Below are 9,123 nucleotides of genomic sequence, written 5' to 3'. Positions count from 1 at the left end.
TGGACTACACAGGACATGCTTATCTTGTGGCAGTAGCAGAGGTTTAAGAGAGCAAACCCAACTACACAAACACAGTGATATTTGGGAATTTATCTGTGACAAGACTAGCAATAGTGTAACTAATACAATAGACTTAATGGAGCAAGTAATAATAGAAATAGGCAAAATTTCAATAGAGAGAAAGCAAATTGACTTTAATTGAATGCTTATCTATAGGCACTTTATTGAAGTTAATTGTATTTATTCCTAAAAACAACCCTGTGAAGTGGGTGTTTTATTCTCATTTTAGAAGTGATGAAACAGAGGCTCAGAGATATTACATGACCTGTCAAGGTCAACAAGCTAGTGGTGGGGCTAAGATTAGAAATCAGGTCACCCGAGCCTATGCTTTCTCTAAAAATAGGGGAAAAGTGAATTTCAAAGTGCAGAATAAGATTAGCAAAAGCTTGGAAGTAGAAAAACACATTCATTTATTTGGGCATTGACAACTAATCCTTTTTGGATTACAAGCCAAAGACATAGAATACAAGACTATTCAGATTGGATAGCAGGTTAATTTGTATATAATTTTGTATAGGCCCTGAGGAACCACTGAACATAAAGGTAATAGTTCAGAGATATGCTTTGGAAAGACTACTTCATCAGGTTATATGGAAAACTGGGAAACATTTGGAGCTGTGCAGACAACTCAGAAAGTCATCACAACAATTGAGGTAAGTCGTAATGAGGACTAGCCTAAATTGGTGAGGTGGAAACAGAAAAAAGAGAATGATGTGGAGGGCACCAACCAAGAAGAACAAGTAATTTATTGGCATCCAGTTGGATATGGGTAATGAAAGAGAGGAAAGAGCCAACCATCACTCCAATATATTGAGAAGGGATAACTAGATGAATGGTGATGCCATTAACAGATGTAGAAAAAGCAGGATGAAGAGTTGAATATGCGGGAAAATAATGAGCTATGTTATGGACATGTTGAATTTGAGAAAATAATTTGAAATACCTGACACTGTTCAGAAAGCTTAGAGTAAGCTGTCAATGAGAATACATTCTTATTTTCTTTCATATTGATAGAATTGTAGCTAGAATTGTAGCAATACATTCCTCAAGCCCCTTGGAATTATCTCACATGAATAAATTCCCCCAAATATTATGTGAGCAGAAGTAATTTATGCCTCTTTTAGACTTCTATATGTGTGCCTCCATGCTCTGTAGGCTTGAAAAGATTATGATCAGAGCCACAATGTTGAAGATGGTAGAGCTACTATCAATTGCTAATCCTGTGAAACACCCTCTCTAGAATATTTCATGAGAAAGATATGAACTTGTATAGTTCTTAAGCCACTGAATTTTTTGATTCTTTTGTTAGATCACCCTTTCTATTATCTAGAATTTGTAACTTTAAGCCATATTCTGACCATAAGAGAAACCCAAACTATGTGGCATTGTCTTAGCAGTTAAGCTTGAAATCTGCCATCCTTGGATGTTGTGGTAAAGTGTTTGGTAAGTCAATTGCCTGTGATAAATTTGAAGGCAGAATGAATGCTTACTAGGCCTAAAACTTTAAGGGAAGTGTTTGTAAAGAGTCAAAATGTCCTGTGTTGTCTGCTCCATGATGCTTTTAACAAGGTATATATAGCAGGGAAAAAAATGAACTTAGTCAAGAATCGGTAGGTTTGCCAGTAGAGATTAAACGGAAGAGAAATTTCTTTTGGGAACTTACAGGTTTAGAAAAACTTTTGTACCTCATATGTCAAGAGAGAGGACCTTTGTTGCTCAAACGTCTCTCATGAAGATTTTTCAAACAAAGGGACCTAGCCCTGCTGCAAAAGAGCAGATTGAGGTATGGACTTCTCAGTCAAGCCTATACTCAAATGGTCTCAATGGATGCAAATTAAGGTAAAATGGAGGCCTGGGAGAAAGAGAGCAAGGAAACAATGTTAGCCTATGTGCTATGTTTAGAAAAGAACTTATGTTGACACATGAAGTTGATAGGAAACAAATATATCTGCAGATTTCTAAATTTTTGAGGAGATTATTTTGCCAAAGAAACCATGAGCCTAGTCTAATAAACTTTGTGACTATCCAAGTCATAAACTTTGGGCTTCCAAACTTGCCCGACTATCCCTCAGGGAAGGCATAGTCCCTAGTAGTCATTATGGATATGACATAGGAGGTAATAGTCAAAAACCCTATTCCTGTCAGAGAATCAAGTCAATGTCCATGGAAACAAATGGGTGAGGAAGTTTTTCCAAGAAAGCAGAACTGAGGTTTAATTGAAGAACTTCCTCTACCGTCAGGACAGGGGTCCTCACAATGCCTACTCCAGTATGAGTTTATCATTTCTTTCAATGCCTACTCCTTCTGCTACCTTCTTCTCTCCTTTATTTTTCACAGAAATTTTACCCCCAATAAATGTCTTGCATGCCTGAATCCACATTGTCATCTTTTTCCTGGAGAACTGTATCAATGATACCAGCAATGGCCTAAGAAACCAGGTTGTAGGTAAGATGGAGCTTGAGGACTGACTCATTCACTGCCTAGCTGTCAAGAGGAACTCTATCTCATGTAGATGTCAGGCATGGAAAAGCCTGTCACAAAGTGATAGGCCAATGGCTGAAACTTTTACCAATACTGATCTGGTAAAAAGTCTGGTGAAAAGACCTCAATAGTGAGATGATTCAGGAATTTCAAAAGTGTGGCTGGAACAATATCTAGAGGAACAGGGCAGTTGGCTGGTTATTAATAAGTTGTATTGATGCTTAGCAGAGGTATATTGAAAAAATGAGAGTAGTTAAAATGATTATGTATGAGAGCCACAGGGCTCTTGGCCCTTATTTCATGTAGTGGAAGAGTGGGCACAACTGAGGAGTAAGATCAGACCTTAATATAAGAGCTCCAGAGAATTTTAAATGCTCAGTCCAGAGAGATCTGTTATGTTAAGGTCAGGGACCTGGTTGGGAAAACCTAGGACCACTGAAATACATGATAGGGTTATCAGGGGGCTGCCACCCTAAGAAATTTGGCTTAGAACCCAGAGCTTGATGAAGTAGCCAACCTCTTCCTAATAAGAGCTAGAACTTCCCCAATATGGGACTACAATATAGATTTCTCTCCTCTGCAAGTCAACAGCATTACCCCCATCTCTTTTCCTGGCTTTCAGGACAATTCTTAGGATTGAATCTCAGCATAACCCAGGTGGAGATGGGCTGAGCCTAATAAGGAAGGGAAGATTATATCCCCAAAGAACCTGCAAGAATAAGCTAGCATGCTTATAGCAGGAGATAAAGAATTATGTCTGGGATTGGATTTTAAGGGTTCTTGATTAAGGGGTCCATAAATAATATTGAATAAGCAAGAATTCACTAACTTGGAAGTACTTTCTCAGGACACAGAATTTAACTTCTTGACAAGTTATGCTAGGAGATAGGGAAAATTTACTCCTAGGGTGGCTCTTAGAACTCAGAGAAAGTGATGATCCACAAGGAGTGAAATAGAAATGCCTGAATTGTCTTGGCAAGTGGTAGAGGAAGAAATGGAAAGGCTCAGGGAGTGAACATTCTGATATGGATATATTTTGTGAGGCCAGAGGACTCACCAAAGAATTATGCATAAGTCCAGAGGATACAACATTCATCAAGGCTGTCAGGGATGTGCTGGTGTAAAGGCACAAGCTTCACTAATAAGTTCAATGGTTACTTTTCCCTAAAGACTAGGTATAATGATAGGAAAAGCAGTCACAGAGCTGGATTCCTTTATGGCTATAGGGATGATAGAGCCCCAAAATAATAGAGGACAATTGGCAGTGCTTATTCACCAGGAGCCAGTCAGCTACAATTACCATCACAACTGGTAATGTCAAGGGTGCTTGACCACAGAGTTGTGGAGGTACTTAAAAGAACATGGTATCCCAAGGGGCAAAACAGATGGACAACCAACAAGGATGCTACATAATGTCTACAATCAGAAGAAGGCAGGAATGGATAAACAGGAAGTTGAGGGCTAGGCTCACTTCCTGAACCTGAGTCAATTTTCAGATCTGGAATCCACTGAATAAAGACATCGCTGGGTTGTCAGGGGTAAGATTCTATAATACTGTGGCAATTCTACCCTAAAAGGACCTACAGCCAGTAGTGTGCTGGAGCTGACTCTTGCCAGGTCCAAGGAGTTGAAACGTGCATCTCTTTGCAGATCTTTGATGGAAGCCTGAAACTGGCCACGGTGGGAATATTTATACCCTGGAAATCAGCAAACATTATGAAAGAGGTTGTTCTCCCTCTCCCCGCTACCCATCCCCAGAGGGCTAATTGTTAAAGTATTTATCAGTACATCACTGTCTATAGCCATTTACTTAGATCACTGTGTACTGGAAACATGCTTACAGGAGACAGGTGATAAATGGAATCTTGGATAAAGTCTGGTTTACATTGATTTGGTGGGCATTTCCTAGTCCCCAAATTGATAACAATGATTAAAATTCTTGGCAACTTAAGTAACCACCATATTAGGTCCTTGACCTATGGGGTAATAGTTGTCATAGTGGGGAAGGCAAGTGGAAGTTGCTGAAACTGGTTCCTCCTGCCCTCTTGGCCAATGTAGTAAATTAAAAACAACAATTTATCACAGGAGTTGGCCGAGATTAGTGTCACCAGTAAAGACCTAAAGGCTGCAGGGTGGTGGTATCTATCATATTTCCATTTAATTCACTGGTCCAACCCCTAAACAGACCAGATGTGTTGAAGATGATTGTAGACTACTTCAAGCTCAAAAAAATAGTAGCCCAAATTGCAGCTTACTTGATGAATACAGAATCATTACTGTAACAGATTAAGAAGGTCTCAGATGTATGGTACGTGGCTTTTGATTTAGCAAATGCAGTTTTTCTTTTTCTGAAAACAGTTCAAATTTTCATTCAGTTTTGCCCTGGGGCTATGTTAACTCCCTCATGCTTGGCCATAATATAGTCTGAAGACTCTGGGCCAGTTGGACATTCTGCAGTATATGATATTGATTTATTAAACCCATGACCACAGACTGACTAGGCAAAATGAGCAAGAGCTGGTTAGCATGGTGGAGACCTTTGTAAGAGACACGTACCCCTAAGGGTGATAAATAACCCTGTGGAAATTCAGGAACTGGCTACTTCAGTAAAGATTTAGGGGCATTATCAGGGGCATGCTAGTGTATCTCCTCTGAAATAAAAGACCTATCACTGCATCTTGCATTTCCTGTTATAAATAAGTAAGCATAGCACCCGCTAGGCCTCTTTGAGTGGTGAAGGCAATACATTCTAAACCTGGGAATACTTCTATGATCCATATACCTACTGGCAGTGTTGAATGGGGCCAAAACAGGTAAAGACTCTGTAGCAGGCTTAACTGCAAATGCAATCCAGCAGACCTTTTGATGTTAAGGTTTCATGGGTAGAAAAAGATTTAGGGTAGAATTAATAGTAAGCCCCAGTGGGAGAACCACAATGCAGGCTCTGCTTCTAGAGCACAACCATGCTACCTGCAGCAGAGAGTTATACACCTTTCTAATAATAGCTTCTGGGATGTCTCTGGGCCCTACTGAAACAGAATACTTGGCCTTAGAGTACTATGTGACTCTCTGTCCAGAAGTACTGACTATTAGTAGAGTTTTGCTGAAATTAAATCATAAGATTCAGTTTGGCGCAGCATTAGTCCATCATAAGAATAAAATGAAATTGTGCCCAGCCCCCCAGCCCCCGACCCCAACCTCACAGGAGGAATTTGTGTTTCCTGTTCTGACAGCTCTAGGCTATGCAGGTTTAGTGATCCTGATCTGTGAAGGGAGCATACTCTTGCCAGGGAACACAACAAAGATCTCATTGAAATACAAGATATGATTGCACTTTGGATTCTTTGTGTATAAGAAATGATTGCTTCTGATAAACAGGAGGAAGTAGGGTTGCTTATACGTAATAGAGGTAAGGAATAATACACGTGGGGCCTAGATAATCCAATTGGACATCTTTTGGTTCTCCCACACCAATTGTAACTACCCATGTCAATTATAAATGCCATGCCATTTGTAATTGTAACACATGCAGCAACCCTGGCTTAAGAAGGATAATATTACCAAGAGCCCAGACCACTTAAGAATGAGGGTTTGAGTCACACCACCTGGTATATCCCGAAGTCCTGCAACAGTGATAACTGAAAGAGGAATTTAGAATGGATAGTGGAGGAGGGGGAAGTTGAGTACCTGTGTGGCCCTGACACCAACTGAACCAATGGGTGCTATAGTTCTGAAGTTCATTCTACTAACTTCCACTTCTAAATTTCCCCTCAGTTGGAGATGTCCACAAGAACCATAAAGGAGCTTCTCCTGAACAAGTATAGATTTGTGGATCATTGCAGTGCAAGGGGGTAGACTATGCAAGCCAGTGAAGGTGCATTGCTTAGATCTCTAGGAGAGTCTACAGCAAAGACGGTAGTTGGGTGGCAGTCTCCATCCAACACAACTTTGAGTATTCTGCAGTTTTAAAACTGAGTCACATGCTCCCCAGGGATACTTCTAGCCATTGACTGAGCATGCTGGGGAGACCAGAACTATGTCATTTCATAACCTCCTCATGTAGAGTTATATGCTTCTTCTTCTGGTCTCCTGTTGTACCTTCCAGCTTCCTGTTACTATACCCCCAGTGAGACTCCAGCAAATATGGAAAAAAAATCAGTATAAAGATAAAAATAACTATTGTTAGCATTTTGATATGTTTTCTCAGTCTTTGCATTTTGATGTATTTTTTCTAGTTTTTTATTTTCTATATATGAATTTGTACACAAATATTACATGAATATTTTCACCTGACATCTACAGTTTTGTGCCATGCAGGTTTTCACTTAACCTCAGATGGTGAAAATTTAGCTGTTAAATATTCTTTGTTTTCAAATTTTTTAAAAATTTATTGAAGAAGTTGTGATTATTGCTTTTGAGGAGAAGGAAGTAACTTTGAAAGGAATATGAGTTATTAGGAGGGAAAGGTATTTTAAGACGATAAAAGAAACTGGAAAATAGGTAAGGATTGGAATAGAGGAAACAATGTCCTGCCACTTAGCGATGGTACCTTGAGGAAGAAAGACATGAAAAGGGACAGCCATATAATTTACCTAGGGATGCTGAACTGTATGCTTTACAGTTCTTGACCTTGGTAAATATTCCTGTTTCAAACATACAGTCCAGAGCAAAGACCCTCTGGTCTTTTAGACACTGTAGGTTCTGAAAATGAGGGTGACCATGGTGGCCATAATGGACAAGAGGCTAGAGGTCCTTCCTCTTCCATCCAAGCACCATGGACCAGGCACTTCTTTGACTTGTACTGTCTTGGGAGATCCAGTTAAGACTGGAATGGAGTTTCTTGTCAAATGAATGATGTGAGAAAATCAGATTTAATTTGACTGAAAGAAAATAATGGACCCTATCTTGCAAACTTGCATTTAGAGACCAGGATTTATACCCACTGTAATCTTAATTCCTAAACCAATCCAGCTACCTCCTAAACCAAGGTCCCACTTTAGAGACCTCCTGCTACTTCCAGTCTGTTCCCATACCTTGAAAATTTTTTACATTATTTCTACAGTTCTGTAAATTACATTTCTCTTAACCACTTCACAACTCTTCACAAATAAATTGTATGGTGAAGATTTTTATTAGTAAACAAAAGATAAGGTACCTAAATTAATTTAAGTATATTATTATTTTGAATCCATTAGATTTCTTAGAGTTTTCTATATTGGATGGAGGTGGTGGTGAGAGGGAAAGATTAAGCTCAGTATTCTCAGCATAAATCTATCTCCCAGACTGTTCTTCATTTCAGCTAGAGTAAGAGAATCATTGTTGAAAGCAGTGGCTATTGGAGTTGCATAAAATGATCCGAGAACCTAGGGTAAACAGCAACCTTCCTCCTGGGACTATACTTGGGCAGCACAGGCAGTCCTGATTCAGTCAGTGCGTTGGCTGAGCACAAAGACTCTCTGATCCCATGCTGGGGGAGAACAGCATTCTGTCCTCTGGGAACACTGTACACACCATCTCTAAGAGTTTACCAAACTAAGGCACACATGAAATTCAGTCCATTTACCCAGTCAAAGAGGCAGCAGACAGAGATGAAAAGAACAAGGGTTGAGATTAGATGAACATAGGCGAATACCTGTGGGTGAAGCCTTGGACTTGCTACCTAGCCATGCACTCTCAACTTCAGTATCTTTATTTGTAAAATGAGAATAATCACATTTGCCTTGCAGGATTGAATATTTGGAAAAGTAAATGAGACACAAAGATAATGTGCCATGTGCAGGGCATAGTATATAGATAATAAATATTATTCAGAATTAAGTGCTAGTCATCTTTAAGAAATAATAATAGTGATAATAACATTTTGAAAATTGACTGTATGATGATAGATACTGTGGTGAGCACTTTATAATTCACATAAATTCCATGAGCTAAGTGCTATTATTGCATTGATTTCACAGATTAGGAATTTGAAGCACAAGAGAAGTTAAATAATTTTCCTGGCATCCTATAACTGAAAAGACTTCAAACCCAGGTATTCTGCCTCTAGATCTTATGCTATTAAATACCATGTCAGATAGTAATGACTCCTTCTTTCACAAAAAAAGTAGAAAGTGTTTAAACCTTAAACCCATAGAAAGTACCTTATTATTCCCGATCTTAAATTTAACATTCAATGGAAGCTCTTCCTTTGAAGCCCAAAGGGAGTATTCAAATGCACTTTGGATTTGGAATCAAAAGACTTGTGAACACTTTCCAGTTTGGGCACTTACTGTAGGTCACTTTACATACTTGAGTTTCTTCATATATGAATGGAAATAATTGCCATCTTGCTGAGAGGTATAAATGAGGATATAGATGTGAAAACACCTCATAAATACAAATGCCTCGCAAATGTTAGTTTCCATTAGTAAAAGAGTATAATTATACATTACTTTAAAAAAAATCTAAAATTGAAATAAGAATTACAGTACTTTCTATTCTATTTGAAAAATGAAGCAAAATATTTTATTCCACTTCAGTATGTAACACACACCAATTTAAAAATATTTTATAATATCCAAATTTCTAGAACCATTTTAATAT

General features: G+C 38.7%; 1 long non-coding RNA gene across 1 annotated transcript; it reads left to right on the top strand.

Moving 5' to 3' along the window:
* The first annotated feature begins 601 nt into the window (after nt 1–601).
* Nucleotides 602–8,572, top strand: LOC114488046 (uncharacterized). The gene is made up of 3 exons (XR_003683735.2): nt 602–713; nt 2,398–2,505; nt 8,499–8,572. It is a non-coding gene; the product is annotated as an uncharacterized lncRNA (long non-coding RNA).
* The last annotated feature ends 551 nt before the right edge of the window (nt 8,573–9,123 follow it).

This window comes from Physeter macrocephalus, chromosome 16 (genome assembly GCF_002837175.3).
Source record: "Physeter macrocephalus isolate SW-GA chromosome 16, ASM283717v5, whole genome shotgun sequence".
Lineage (NCBI taxonomy): Eukaryota > Metazoa > Chordata > Mammalia > Artiodactyla > Physeteridae > Physeter > Physeter macrocephalus.
This window is presented reverse-complemented; position numbering and strand designations above follow the sequence as displayed.